Source organism: Lycium barbarum, chromosome 9 (genome assembly GCF_019175385.1).
Source record: "Lycium barbarum isolate Lr01 chromosome 9, ASM1917538v2, whole genome shotgun sequence".
NCBI lineage: Eukaryota > Viridiplantae > Streptophyta > Magnoliopsida > Solanales > Solanaceae > Lycium > Lycium barbarum.
The window spans coordinates 42,163,564-42,179,550 of NC_083345.1; the positions used below are offsets into that span (position 1 = coordinate 42,163,564).

At 40.9% G+C, this 15,987-nt stretch overlaps 1 non-coding gene across 1 annotated transcript; it reads right to left on the reverse strand.

Annotated features, from left to right (window-relative positions):
• Positions 1 to 11,804: 11,804 nt before the first annotated feature.
• LOC132612401 (small nucleolar RNA R71) lies at positions 11,805 to 11,911 on the reverse strand. Its single transcript, XR_009571768.1, has one exon. It is a non-coding gene; the product is annotated as a small nucleolar RNA R71 (small nucleolar RNA).
• Positions 11,912 to 15,987: the final 4,076 nt, after the last annotated feature.

The window sequence follows — 15,987 nt, forward strand, 5'->3', positions numbered from 1 at the left end:
TTTTGGCAAATCTAAATTCATGACAAATTTTAAAGGTTCTAATAAATAAAATAGATGCTCAAATTGAAATATAAAATTCATAAGTAAAGAGATAAGGAGTTGGGCCGACCAAGCCCAATAAGAATGTATTATGCATTTGGGGTAATCCTCGGGTCCAAAACGTGTGCTCCATTTTTGCTCCAAGCTGGATTGACTCGATCTAGATACATTAGTGGGCCTCGTTGGGGCCCACCAACGAGTTTGGGTAGACAAGGATGCAAATGGGTATACATGATATTAGTACACATTCGTGAATTAAACTAAGTACAAAATTAAGACCACAATAATTATTACAAAGCAAAAAATGAATTACAATTATTGGGTCTGTCCCATTTAATAATAATTAACAACGTCAAATAACCAAAATGGCCCAGCTATGACATAGGCCCAAAATAGTAGTAGTAATAAGTCAAGTATGGTAGCATAGGTGACTGACTCAAATAACAAGCCCAGGCCCTTCTCTTCTTAAAAATTTTCTAAGTGTCAAGAAGTGGTATAATGATATACCACTGGTATACTATTCCATTTTTTCTAAAAATTTTCTAAGTGTTATAGCTGCGATATACATGATATACTACCAATATACCTAATAGGACAAAGAGCAAAACCTCCATGAAGGGCATACCCTTTATCCACCTAATGGAAAGACAAATCAACATTTTTTGTATACCCTCAAATATTCTCAATATACACTCATACTCAATCAATCTCCAATTTAGGAAAGAAACAAATCTGTAACCAAGGTTTTCAACATTTCATCATTTTTTCCTTAAACTTCTACTTGATTTTAAAATACACAAAAGATTCCAAAGAGTCAACAAGGACAAATCAGTGGTCCAACAACACTTACAGGAACTAATGCAACTTATCTAATCTCAAATCTAGAGTCTTGCTACTAATCACAGAAACAATCAAGGTCCAATCAGAGTCCAAACAATGGAAGGATGGGTGTGTAAGGCACCAAAGTGTCAAAATGGCTCATAAACAGCAGTAGCACAGTCAAGAGAGCATGACAATCTTTAGGATGGCCAGACAGATACCAGCAACAACAAGCAAAAAGCAAAAAACCACAAAGTTCAACAATTTCCAGTAATGTAACTTAAAGTAACGAGTCATAGGAGATGTTAAGATGACTAAGGAAACAAACAACAGCTACACCAAGGGTATGAGAGGACAAAATAACATGAAATCAAGCACAATAAGTTGGAGAGATATACAAACAAACTGCCAAACACCCTATCATATTTCTGTTTCTAGTTTTAAAGAGTCAAGAATCAAAGAAGGTTAGAACTAGAGGTTAAATGACTTAGAAATCACACTTGTCCAGTGATGAACCAATTCAAGTGCCAAAACCATTTTTTCAAGTATGTTTGTTGTCAACAAAGATGTCATAGGGAAAAATTTATAAGTCTATGGTCATTTTAGCTTAGTTATAATCCCAGTAAGTCCAAAGGTAGCAAGATAGGCAAGTTAAAGGTTCATTAAAGCATTAGCAGGGTCTCAAAATAGTTCAAACGTAGTCCCTTTTGCAGGATTTGCATAGAAACTACACAGGTAGCAGGTAGAGGTTTCAAATTGCATAGATAAGGACATGATACTGTCTTAGGTCTAATTCAGCATATTAGGCATAGTTTCAATTCAAATAGGCACAGAAGGAGGGGTAAAATACAGGACCATCTTCAGGTTACACAAATAGATACCGAAAGGAAGAATGCAGAGATTATACTTAACTCCTTGAGTTGGTTTTGAGCCCCTTTTCTGGGTATCCTACTTAGTCTAGGTGAGTTAGGTGCACAAATGAGTTTTTAACTAGTAAGACAGGCACCAAGGAGCATGTAGCACATAAGATAATATTCAAATCAACAAGTAACCAGTAAAAGAAGTGGCTATTTCAAAATTAGTATCACACTCAGTTCCTTTAAAACAGTTTTGATCTTATTCTAGTCTTCCTCTACATAGTTCTAATAGCCTATGTGAAGCAAAATCTCAAGCACACTATGACCCTATATTAATATAAGCTACAAAAAGCTATGTTCATGGAAAACTACAAATAAAAAGAACCCAGGGAAGTATCAGAAATTCAGGGACAAGATCAACCTATGAACTGTCCCCCGTCCCTCTTATTTCAATTTTGAGACAAAAACCAAGTTCTTTACACTTTCCTATCTTCTGTCTCTCTTAACAGTTCCCAAAAAAGATCAACAAATGCACATAATGCACACAAGGTTCAGAAACACTTAAACTCTTCAAAGATGAACAAGATAATCTACTAGCTTTTCAGGTTCCTATTTGTTAAAGCAAATCCTCAATCTAGATAGTCTCAGAAATCACTAAAACAGGTTCAAGGAAATCATTTTTATCTTCATATACTTTGCAAGATTCAGAAGTGACAAAACAATGCACCAACCAAAGCAAGGCAGTCATAAAACATACAAGCATCCCTCTTATGGTTTTAAGAGTCATTGCCAGAACAGGGAATCTAGATTCCCTTTTTAAAAGGTTTTCAGAATTAGCAAAGTTCATTATTTCCATCGGAGCACTCAAAATCGAGATAACAAATCCTTTTAAGAAAGATCTTCAATAAGCCAGTTTCAAAGGAGTTTGAAAAAATCATTTTTTCCTACAATACTACTTGGCAGGTTTTAAATATAGCAGTCTTAAAGATGTGGTAGCAGGTTTATTATAAACAAGACAAGTAAATATTAACCTTAGACATCTTCTAATTGAAGGTAGATAGACTTCATAGAATCAAACAAGACACATTTCAAAATACTTTAAGCCATTCTTGACCAGATTTTAATCACTGGAAATAAATGAAAGGAAAACCATCTAATTTTTTTTTTATCTTAGAACAGTTTTAGACAAGAAATGGAAACATACACTATTAGAACCCTTTTTCTAAAAAAAAAACTTGAAAACCTTTGAAACAAATTTCATAAACTTTGAATCATGTCAAGCAAACCTTGACTCATATTCTTCATACCAGGGTCCAAACAACTAAGGCATTCAGGTTCAAGACATTAAAAGGAGCTACAACTAACCAGAAGTTCTTAAATTTTAATGAAACAGTAACAACATGACTAGAACTAGAGAGAAACATGCCTCAACAATTTTCAATAAAAACACAGATCTTAACAAAGAGTCACATGTCCAGTTTTTATCTCAGAAATTTCAATGTAACAATGAACTACAATTTAAAACAGACCCTTCTTTACAGCTTTTGACCATTTAAACATCAATTTCCTTCAGTCGACTCTAGAAACTACCAAAATAACAACATTATAACATGGATAGCTTACTCAACAGCTCATAAGCAAGTTGTAACCAGTGGAACAGGGTAATGTGACATAAGACAAACCATTCCCTATATTCTTTAATCATTTTTAAGTAATAACATCAACTAATCAACACTAGAATCCCCTAAATCTCCATAATATCAACACCATCACATCATAATCAACCTTAATATCTATACAAAACAGTAATCAAGACAACTTTAAATAATCATAAACACATACCAATACATGTAAGTAAACTGGAATTGGATATAAATAGATTAGATATATTACTTTTTAGGGGGCAACCTAAAGATCAAAATGTGGGATTAGGTCCACAAATCAACACCAACACTCAAATCCTCAAAACAACCTTTTGTTCTTGGTTTGATAGTATTTGTATATTATATAGTATATAATAGCAAAATTTGGAAAAAAATCAGTGTGATTATCCAAACCCTAGCTATTTCAAGGAAATTTTCGGACCCCTTCAAATGTGACAAACATTCTCAATTTATAGAGTACAAATCTCAACCCCAGGGACGAAAATAACCCCAAAATCGAATCCCCCCTCCCCCCCCCCCCCCCCCCCAATTTCAACAAACCTTATCAAATTAATTCAAATAAATCAAGTAAAAACAAGAGAAATCCCAAATTCATACCCATATAGCACTAGACATCCCTTAATTCGTGCAAAATAGTACGAAAGGACAATAGCACAGATTATAAATAGTACAAACAACGGAAAAATCAGAAATCGTACCAAACAAATGAAACAAATTGGAACGTTGGTCATAAAAAGACAATACACGTCCTAAAAAACCAGTACAAAGGACGAATTTCACAGCCATGTATTGGGAAAATCACCACAACACCACCTCTCACGTGTGGTGTGGTGGCACTAGGTGGCTAAGAGCTCTAGGCTCCACCTAGGCCATCCCACACACGAGAGATAGTGGGGAAATACCCAACCAAAGCTAAAAATGGTGGAGGAATGGTGGTGGAACAGTGGTAGCATGGTGGAAACCTAGCGCCGCCGTCGTATTCTCTCAAAGAGCGAGAAAGAAAAATATCTAGGGCAAAGGTTAAATGACGCGTAAAAAATGAGTTGTAAATGGGGGGGAGGGGGGGAGATAATATTAAATCCCTCCCCTTTTTTTTTTTTTTTTTTTTTTATAAAATACACTTTTGAAATATTATACCCACTTTAAAATAAAATACATAGTTTAAAAGAAAATCATGTACTAGTTTAAAAATCCCTTGTAAAGATAATTTTTGACAAGAATAGGATTTATAATGCACAGTTTTAAAATGCAAGCTTTAAAACAAGCCTAATATTGACATAGTTCCAAGAAATGTGAAAAAATGCGGTCAAATTGAGCGCTAATTCATACTTCCTCTTAATTAACAATTTTCTCGAGTTAGACGGAGCGCGATGTAACGATGATACATCATCTTTTCAATATTTTTGCCCGTATTCGGGCATTGATTAGCTTATTTTTTACCTGAGGGGACCGTTGGCATGCTTCCCGAGGTGTCTAGACCGGATTCGGGCAACTTGTAGGAAATATAGGCTTAAAAGTGAAAAATGGTTGACCCAAAGTTGACTTATGGGTAAACGAACCTTTTTTAGAATTTTGTCGATTGCGAGAGGTCCGGATGGTCGTTTAGAACTTGTGTGTGTATTTGGTTCAGTTCCCAATGCAATTGGATGCATTTTGAGACTTTGGTTGGAAATTGGAACTAAGGCGTCAGGGGTTGACTCAGTCAACGAAACCTCTATTAGGAATTTCGAGCCCACGAGAGAGTTCGTTGTGTATTTTTGTGTGGGTTTGTGTGTAGGGTTTGTGAGCAAATGGCCTCGGGAATGGCACGAAATTTCGATTGAACACTTAGAAAAATCGGGGGATTCGGGTACCTGGTGCCAGCTATGGTGGCACCGCTGTTGCGGCATATTGGCTTCTATGGCGGCCCTGTGTAATGTTGGCCATACCGATATGGCGTCCTCACAGGCGCTGTAGCGGCACCACTACCGTCGTGGCAGTGACGACAGTGATTTTCATCAAATGTGATTTAAATAAGCCTTAGACCTTCATTATTTCCACTTCAATATTTGAGCTTTGGGGAACAATTCTTGTAGATATTTTGAAAATATTCTTGAAGGTAAATCGTGCCCATTCCCTTACTCTCCCTTAATCACAATCATCTTAAATTTCCCACTTCCCTTTAATAACCCTTAGTGATGGAAGTTGAAAGAGGGTTTTTGATGAACTTTTCCTTAGGCTCATGTATGAGGAAATTGATGAAGTTTATGTTAGATTTTGCCTAATATAAGCTTATTAATCATATATCTGCCACTTCTAGCGTTGAATTTCGGAATCAAAGACTTAGGGTTTATACCTGGTTTATACCCAAATTGGGGGTTTTGCTTGAAATAACAAATTAGGCCAATCTTTGAGTTAAATCAGCAATTCGTAGTTGGGTTATCATCACCTAGTGCTTAATTTGATATTTCACGTCCGAATTTCCCGTTTTGCCCTTGCGGGCCCGTTTTCTCGAATTTCTAGGTTTTTTTTGTCCTAAAATGGATAGTAACAATATTAGTATCATTCTTCGTGATTTCTAATTTAGATTTCAATTATGCTTAGACTACTTTGGTTCAGAGGTTCAGCGTAAAGGCAAGGCAAATGAGTGAGTTGTTGGTGTTGTGGTTCGGCCATCCAGGTAGGTTATGGCTTACCTTTGGTGAGACTTCGTATAGTGAAGCACATATTTATATTATATTGTCGGAGAGAACATGTGAACCTTCGGGTATGAAGTCAGGTTGGATATTGCCGCAGGTTCGGCCCTGTTGTGTGCTGGGACTAGCCACCCCGTTATGTGTGCTTTGATTGCTTTATTTTGCCAACTTGATGCCGTGAGTCGTTGGTAGATATTGAATTCTGTTTTATCATCTCGATTATGATATATTGACATACCTACTGTTGGTACTTGTGATTCGGTTATATTATTAGCATACCCATTATTGGTATTTGTGATTCGGTTATATTATTGGCATACCCACAATTAGTATTTGTGATTTGGTTATATTATTGGCATACCCACTATTGGTATTTGTGATTCGGATACATTGTTGGCTTACCCATTGTTGGTACTTATGACATTGAGCATGACTGTTGATGTGATTCAGGCATTGCACGCACTCTCATTTTCATGATACACTATTGAGATATTGATGATATTCGATGAATAATTGATGAGTTGGACTCAATTTTACTTAAGTGACGTGAGATGGCCGATGTCCGATGATCAATCCCGGAATCGTTGTTGCATGACCGATATCCGATGTGAGTTCAAGAATCATTGTTAGTGCATGGACGCCGCGGGTCCCCCAGGGTGGTGCTGGTAAGAATCCCCGGTGGGCAAAGATCCGGGGTCTCGTCTCTCTGTTGGGCAAAGATTCGGGATTGGTGGCACTTCGACTTCGCGAGTCACGCTGGGTTGTGCTACCGAGATGTCAATATTTTCATCCGGAGTACATGTGTACATCGCATTTGCATGGCATTGCATTATGACTTGATTTGAGATGCTGGGTGTCGTATTGTGATGTTGGATTGGATTGAATATATTCAGACTTGGCACATTTGGGATTAGACATTCTACATAGGTGATGACGAATAATTGGAGTTGATTGCATTGTCTTAGACTTGCTGGTTTATTTGCTTATCTGCTTTATTATCTGAATTTTGTTAGCTATGCTTAGTCGACCAATGGTGCCTACCAGTACTGTTGTTTGTACTGACCTGCACTTGCTACATTCTTTTATGAATGCGGAGTATCAGGTCGAATCCACTTCTGTGACGCGTGGCTGATCTTCACTTCAGCTTTCTCTCGAGTTTCCAGGGTGAGCATGGCCGTCTGCTACCTTGAAGACTTTCTATTTTTATGTCCTATTCTATTCAGAGACATAGACATTTTATGTATTAGTATTATAGATTGTATTATTTCCCTTTAGATGCTCTTGTATTATTCAGACTAGACCCTGGGGGTGTTTATATATATATATATATATATATATCGTGAGACTTACGCATTTGTTCTATTCCGTTGGTTAATTTTATTCTTTATGTATTCATTCATTGTTGGGTTGAGGGTTTGCTTATCGAGGTGGGAAGGTAAGTGCCCACACGACTTAGGCAAAATGGGTAGAGTCTCATGGATCGGTACGATGAGCTTCATACATATCTGCAGGAGGTTATGGGACATTTAGGAAATCTCACTTTTTTTCTTTCCTTCGCGCTACTTTATTCGAATTGGTATCTGGAAAGATCAAATTGGTATCTGACTCTTATCTCTTCTCTCACAGATGGTGAGGACTCGAGCTACTATGGCCCAGGGCAGGTGCCAGAGCCCGCAGCTACGGCTGGCACCCGAGGGCGAGCGATAGCCAGAGGGCGCGATAGAGCGAGAGGCCATGGGGCTGCCCCAACCAGGAGTAGAGCTTTAGCGGTAGGATAACGCCGAGAGAGATCTCCATCTCCCGATCCCGAGGATGTGGCTCCAGCTCAGACATAGCCTGAGGTTACTTCTGATCAGGCCATGCATGATACTATGGCCAGAGTATTGCTTCATCTTGATGCGAGCAGAAGGCAGGCGGTGTCGGCAGGGGTTCACAGAGTAGGGTTGGGGCGCACACCCCTGAGTAGGGACCTACGCGGGCAGCACATCCCGCTGCAGCTATGGCTCCTCGTATTGATGCGATACCCGCTCCTGGTGATGACATTAGGCCCATGAAGGGCGCTGTTATTACTGCTTCTGACTAGGACCTGATTGGGAGATTCAGAAAGTTAGAGCCGCCGAGGTTTGGTGGTACCTCGTCTGGGGATGCCTATGAGTTTATTCTTGATATGTATGAGTTGCTGCACCGTATGGGGATAGTGGAGACCCATGGCGTAGATTATGTGTCCTACTAGTTTTGCGGCGATGCAAAAAGGTTGTGGAGGTATTTTGTGGCGTGCAGACCTGAGGGTTCTCCTCCTTTGACTTTGACTCAGTTCTACCGGGTCTTCCTTGAGAAGTATGTGCCCCGGTCTTTGAGAGAGGCGCGTAGGGAGCAGTTTTTACACCTTGAGCAGAGAGGCATGTCTTCGAAGTCCTATGTGACCTGTTTCCTTTATCTGGCCTGTTATTCCACTCCGTTGATCCCTACAGAGGCCGATAGGATCAGGCGCTTTGTTGGAGGACTAGTGGTCTCTCTACAAATTCCTTGTCTTCAGATGGAGTCTATGGGGGCTTCCTTCCAATTTATTATCGAGCATGCTTCTATGGTTGAGGGCGCTAAGGCCCGTGCTTTTGGTGGTGGTGATAAGAGGCCACGTCAGACTGGCAATTTTGGGGGTTCTGGTTCGAGGGAAGCCGGTCAGTTCGAGGCCACCTCAGCCATATTCTAGCCGTCCAGTGCATTCAGCCTTACCGCCTTTCTCTGGTGAGCCACCTAGGCGGAGAGCTATTGAGAGTTCGTTCTCCAGACCAACGGACATGGTTGCTTCATCCGGGTCTTCAGCTTCCGTGTTTCAGCATTCGACTCCTCTTACCTGTTATTCTTGTAGAGAGGTTGGGCATGTTTCTAGGAGATGTCCCAAACCCTGGCGGGATTATCAGCCAACAAGGACTTCTCTATCATCTGGTGGTTGAGGTGGGACTTCTCAGAGAGGCGATGCTTAGTCAGGCCGCGTTACTTCCCATGGTTCTCGAGGTGAGTCCCAGCCAGCTAGAGGTGGTTCCCTGAGTACGAGAGAGGGATCTCAGACTGGACATTGTGGAGCCCATTGTTACTCTTTTCCTGGTAGGCCCGAGGCTGAGGCCTCAGATGCTGTGATCTCAGGTACTATTACTGTCCGTCATAGAGCAACATCTGTGTTAGTGGATCCTGGATCCACTTATTCGTATGTATCCACATTTCATGCCGTTAGTTGGGATTTTCTTTGTGATATCATAGCAATACCTATTCATGTGTTTACTCCGGTCGGAGATTCGGTGATTGTTGATCGAGTCTACCGGTCTTGTTTGGTTACTTTTATGGGGGTATGACACTTGGGTAGATTTGATGATTCTCAATATGGTGGACTTTGATATTATACTGGGTATGTCCTGGCTTTCTCCCGATCATGCAATTTTGGATTGTCACGCCAAGACAGTCACCTTCGCCATGCTGGGCATCCCTAGGCTTGAGTAGACCGCCCCGAAGAAGATCATTTCCTTCCTTCGGGAGAAGAAGTTAGTAAGCAAGGGGCGTTTATCGTATTTGACGCATGTTCGTGATACGACTGTTGCATCTCAACCCCTTGAGTCTATCCCTATTGTGAGCGAGTTCGCGGAGGTATTCCCGTAGGATTTGCTGGGTATGCCACTGATGTGCCGTGAATTTTAGCACATTTTATGCCTTTGTAACTAGACATGTTTCTTGATTTTAAGTGTTTTTACATTGTTTCTTATGTTATTTTTGTGTTTTATAGGGTTGATTAACTAAGGATTGGAAATGAGAAGTAATGCTAAAAAAAGGGACAAATTGGAGCTAAGCGACCCTCCGTAACTCATGTTACGGACCGTAACTCATGTTACGGACCGTAACAGAGTCCGTAACTCATGTTACGGTCCGTACCTTTGAACCGTAACAGGGCCTGAATTTCCAGAAAGTTTTCATTGAAACCATCAGTGTTACGGTGGAGTGTTACGGTCCGTAACATGGCACCGTAACATGAGCTAAATTTCCAGAGAGTTTCAATAAAACCTTCAGTGTTACGGTTTAGTGTTACGGTCCGTAACCCTTCACCGTAACATCATCCAAAATTCCAGAGAGTTGCCAAGTAATTGTCACCACTTACGCTTTAGAAGGACGGACCGTAACACAGGGTACGGTCCGTCGCATGGGGGCCGTAACGTCAAAGTGGTCAAATGACGAAATGAAGGACGGACCGTAACCTGAATTACGGTCCGTAACAATGCGGCGTAAGGGCATTTTTGTCCAGAAACTTGGCGCGATTTTTGGCTCTATAAATACATAATGTAGGGTTTTAATTCAACATTCAGATTTTATTTTAGAGGCATAAACCCTAGGTTTTTAATCTTGAAGTGGTTGGAGCATTTAAGGCAACAACTTCACTCTCATTCCATCTTGTATTAGTATTGTAAGTGTATTATGTTAATCTTTAAGCTTTTTCTATCAAGAAACATTATGAGTAGCTAATTTCAATTCTAAGGTTGTGAATCCCATGATGGGTATTATGTGAATGGGTTTCTATTATTGATATATGCATAATGGTTGTTGTTATTTATTCTATCTTTGAGTTGTAACGTTGGGTAATGATTGCAAGCATTAGCCGAAGCCATTATATTGACTTTTCTTGGGAAAGAGAGTCAATATTGGTAAGATTGAATAACAATGACTCGAGGCGTTAACCCTCGTTTAATAGACTAACTTAGGAATAAGAATAAGTCTAAATTGGCATCATTGGTCGCTCTTCGATTGTAACTCTTTTATATTCGGAAGAATCATAAAGAGGAAATACTGCTTAACTGTTGGGAAACATTAAGAAGTCTTTAAGAGACCAAGTGCATATTCATAGAACAACCATTAGAAGTATATCACTTTGAAACCTGAAGCATAATATCTAATCAAATTGGGGAACACAACCTTAGTCTCTCTCTCTCACATTAATTACATTCTAAGTCAAAGTATTAAATTACATTATTCAACAATCAATTCAAACTATCCAGAATAGGATTAAAGCATCTAAAGACCGGTATCGCATACGATTAGTAATCTTTTCTCTCCATATTCCCTGTGGGATTCGACCCCAACCTTGTTGGGTTACTATATTTGACAACGTCCGCTTTACGCCATTAATAGGTGTAATTTGAGCGTATCAAATTTTGGCGCCGTTGCCGGGGAATACGGTTCAGAAATTACTAATTGTTGTGTACTATTCTTTAAAACTTTTTCTATTCCATCACACCTCGTTTGCTGTTTTAGTGAACCAGGTGAACATGGCTGGAAGACCCCATCGCAATCAAGGGAACCAAGGGGGGATCCAAGTGAACCATCCTGCACCAGAAGAAGAGGAGGATGAGAATGTATTTGCAGAATTCATCGACGAAGCTGATTATGCTTCTGCTGTAGTTCCCCCGAGAACAGGAAATGCTAATTTCAAAATTGATAGTTCTATCTATCAGCTATTGAAACTTGAAGGCTATTTCCGAAATTCTTCGGAGGACTGTCCACTTCGACACCTAAAGAATTTCGTGCATGTATGTTCCCAACAATCTCAAGGTGCTGTTCCTGCTGATGCACTGCGACTGCGGGTTTTCAAATATTCATTAGCTGGCCAAGCTAGGGAATGGTATGAAAAGCTCCCGAGCAATACTATTCATACCCGGAATGAGCTGGCCAATATCTTTCTAAAACAATGGTTCCCACCCAGCAAAAAGGCTGAGCTTCGGGATAAGATTTTTGGGTTTAAACAACTTCCAGGGGAACAACTATATGCTGCATGGGAGAGGTTCAAATATTATCTAGCTCAATCTCCGAATCATGGATTTCCAGATGCAATTCTCACAGAGAAGTTCTACAAGGGGCTAGATACAATGAATCAAATAGCTGTCAACACTGCAGCTGGGGGATGCTTTATGGACAAAACCTTTGTCAACATCACCCGGTTGCTCGACAAGCTTACTACCCATAATCAAGCCTGGCATTCGACTGATAGCGAATTCCTATCATATGGTAGTCCCTCTGTGGCCGCGGTGGCCAAAGAAAATCATGAGCGATATCATGCGTTCGCTCAACTGCAAACCACCGTGGATTTATTATCCAAAAGGCTTATGGAGAAAGAGGCCAAATGTGTAAATGTTATCGATGAGATGCCACCTCATGCTCCCGGAATGTATCAAGTTTCTGACGAAACTTATCTTGAGGGGCAGCCACAATATGAGGATGCGAATTATGTCAATAACTCGCAAGGGGGTTATCAACGGCAAAACTACCAAGGTTCCGGTAATCACCCATGGCAAAGGCCTCAACAAAATTACCAAGGACAGAATTATGGAAGAACTGATCAGGGTAATCCCAATCAAGGGAATTACAATAACAATAATTATGGCAACAAGAGCTCTAACCCCTACATTCCACCTAGGGGGCAAGCATCCAATTCCCATCCATGGAAAGATAATTCAGCTACTAACTCTGCTGGTAACACGTCTAATGATTCTGCAGAACTGAAGAGTATGATGCAGAAAATGCTGATGAATCAAGACAGAACAGAGAGCACAATCAAGGGAATGTCCCAGGTCCAACTATCGCATTCAGCTTCCATTCAGAAGCTTGAAGCGCAATTCAGAGACCTTTCCCGAGAAGTGCATACTCATCAACGGGGACAATTACCGAGTGATACAGTTCCTAATCCAAAAGGTAGTGGAGTGAACTCTGTGGAGAATGTACTTGCCATTAGCACCAGAAGTGGAAAAATACTTCAGGGTGACAATAAAAAGCCAATTGATCAGGAACCAATTGTTGAAAAAGAAGCGCAGCCTAGTGTATTGGATGATATTGTCGAGGAAGAAGCAGGGGAGGAAGTCCCCATTGTAGTTGAAGAAGAGCTGAATCTTAATAAACCAAAGGAACCGGTGGAAAACCAGGAAAAGGGGAAGGCAAAACTTTCCGGTGCTCTTCGCCCTTTGAGCCAATTGTTCAAATCTTCACCACCTTTTCCTCAAAGGCTGGTGAGAAAAACAGAAGATGAGAAGTGCTTGCGATTTTATGATCAACTCAAGCAGTTAACGATGAATTTTCCGTTCATGGATGCTGTCCAAGAAATGCCTGGCTTTGCTAAGTATTTGAAGGGCCTTTTAACAAAGAAGAAAAAAACATTGAAACATGACACTGTGGGCATCACTCACCGCGTTAGTGCCATTCTTTCCAAGACCACAGTGCAAAAGAGGGAAGATCCTGGAGCATTCACAATTCCATGCACCATAGGGCAGCAAAATTTTGCTAGGGCTTTATGTGATAACGGGGCTAGCATAAATCTTATGCCCCTGAAAATTTTTATGAGATCAGGGTTAGCGATGCCGAGGCCAACTACCATGAGATTGCAGATGGCTGACAGATCGATAAAAAGGCCAGTGGGGGTAGTTGATGATGTACTGGTTCAAATCAGGAAATTCCTTCTGCCGGCAGATTTCGTGATTCTTGATTGTGCTATTGATCAAGAAATTCCTATTATTCTGGGAAGACCTTTCCTTGCCACGGGGAGAGCTCTTATGGATTCCGAGAAGCACGAAATAAAGTTCCGGGTGAACGATGAGGAGGTGACTTTCCACGCAAGCAGAGGTATGAAATTACCTAGTCCTTATCAAAGTATTTCAGTCATAAATTCTGTTGATGAGGTGGATGATGCTGTGGAATTCAAAATGGAGGAAGAATGTTTGAGTGAAGCACTATCGGCCATCTTGGTAAATTTTGATGCTGAACAAATGGAGGAATATACTGAGACAATAAATGCACTCATCGGTGTGGGGTCTTACTCTTATGAGCCCAAGAAACTATCTCTTGATTTAGAGAAGCGAACAACTCCTCCCGCAAAACCCTCAATTATTGAGCCACCGAAGTTGGATCTCAAGCAACTTCCAGGTCATCTTAAATATGTGTTTCTTGAAACGAATGCCTCCCTCCCAGTTATTGTGTCATCACTTCTGAATGAGGGCCAAATCCAAAGACTCATCGAAGTATTGAGAAAGCATTTAAGAGCTTTGGGATGGACTATTGCAGACATCCGGGGGATTCCCGCCGGAATTTGTGAGCACCGAATACAGTTGGAGGAGGAAAGTTCGCCGAGTGTTGAGCATCAGCGAAGATTAAATCCACCGATGCAAGAGGTGGTGAAGAAGGAAATAATTAAGTGGTTAGATGCTGGGGTGGTCTACCCGATAGCCAACAGTCCATGGGTAAGCCCAGTTCAGTGTGTGCCAAAGAAAGGGGGCATCACTGTTGTTCCTAACTCTAAAAATGAGTTGATTCCGACAAGGACTGTCACCGGTTGGAGAGTGTGTATGGACTATCGGAAGCTGAATACCGCATCTTGCAAGGACCATTTCCCTATGCCTTTTATTGATCAAATGCTTGATCGGCTAGCCGGAAGATCTTATTACTGTTTCTTGGATGGGTACTCAGGATACAACCAGATCAACATTGCGTTGGAAGACCAAGAAAAGACTACTTTCACTTGTCCCTATGGGACATTCGCTTTCAGCCTGATGCCATTTGGTATTTGCAATGCACCAGCTACCTTCCAAAGATGCATGATGTCCATATTCTCTGATATGGTTGAAAACTTTCTTGAAGTTTTCATGGATGATTTCTCTGTGGTGGGAGATTCATTCAATGAATGTTTGGGTCATCTTGATCGGGTGCTGCAACGGTGTGAGGAAACCAACCTCGTGCTCAACTGGGAGAAGTGTCATTTTATGGTCAAGGAGGGCATTGTCCTTGGCCATAAGATTTCAGAAAAAGGGATTGAGGTTGATCAAGCTAAAATCGATGTGATTTCATAACTCCCTCCGCCCGTTTCAGTAAAAGGAGTTCGGAGTTTCTTGGGGCACGCCGGATTCTATAGAAGGTTTATCAAAGACTTCTCAAAAATTGCAAATCCCATGTGCAAACTCTTAGAAAAAGAATCCAAATTCAATTTTGATAAAAAGTGCATCAAGGCGTTTGACGAGTTGAAGCTGAAATTAACCTCCGCACCGATTGTGGTGTCCCCAGATTGGTCACTTCCCTTTGAATTAATGTGTGACGCCAGTGGTCTTGCAATTGGTGCTGTGCTTGGTCAGCGGCTAAACAAAATCCTACACCCAATTTATTATGCCAGCAAAACATTGAATGGAGCCCAGCTGAACTATACAGTAACGGAGCAAGAATTACTTGCTACTGTTTATGCTTTTGAAAAGTTTCGGGCTTATTTGTTGGGTGCCAAGGTAGTGGTTCACACTGACCATGCTGCATTGCGCTATTTGATGGCGAAAAAAGATGCTAAGCCTCGGTTGATAAGATGGGTGTTGTTGCTACAAGAATTTGACTTTGAAGTCAGAGACCGGAAAGGGTCAGAAAATCAAGTAGCTGACCATCTTTCCAGACTGGAAGCACCAGGGAGACCGAGTGATGTGCTAGATATTGATGACACTTTCCCGGATGAAAGAGTTTTGGTCATTGCCAATGATGTGGCACCATGGTATGCCGATATTGCCAATTATTTGGTAACTGGCATCGTTCCTGAAGAGTTGAAGACATATCAAAAGAAGAAGTTCTTGAGAGACTGCCGACAGTATTGTTGGGATGAGCCTTACTTATTCAGAACGTGTGCTGACAATATGATCCGGAGATGTATGGCGGAATCTGAGGTGATGGACATTTTGAAAGCTTGCCATGATTCTCCAGTTGGTGGACATCACAGTGGAAATCGAACAGCAGCCAAGGTGCTAGAGTGTGGCTACTACTGGCCAGCCATTTATCGTGATGCAAATATGTTGGCACGCTCTTGTGATAAATGCCAACGCCAGTGCACAATAGGTCGGAGGCATGAAACTCCGATGAACTTTGTTCTTGAGGTGGAGCTATTTG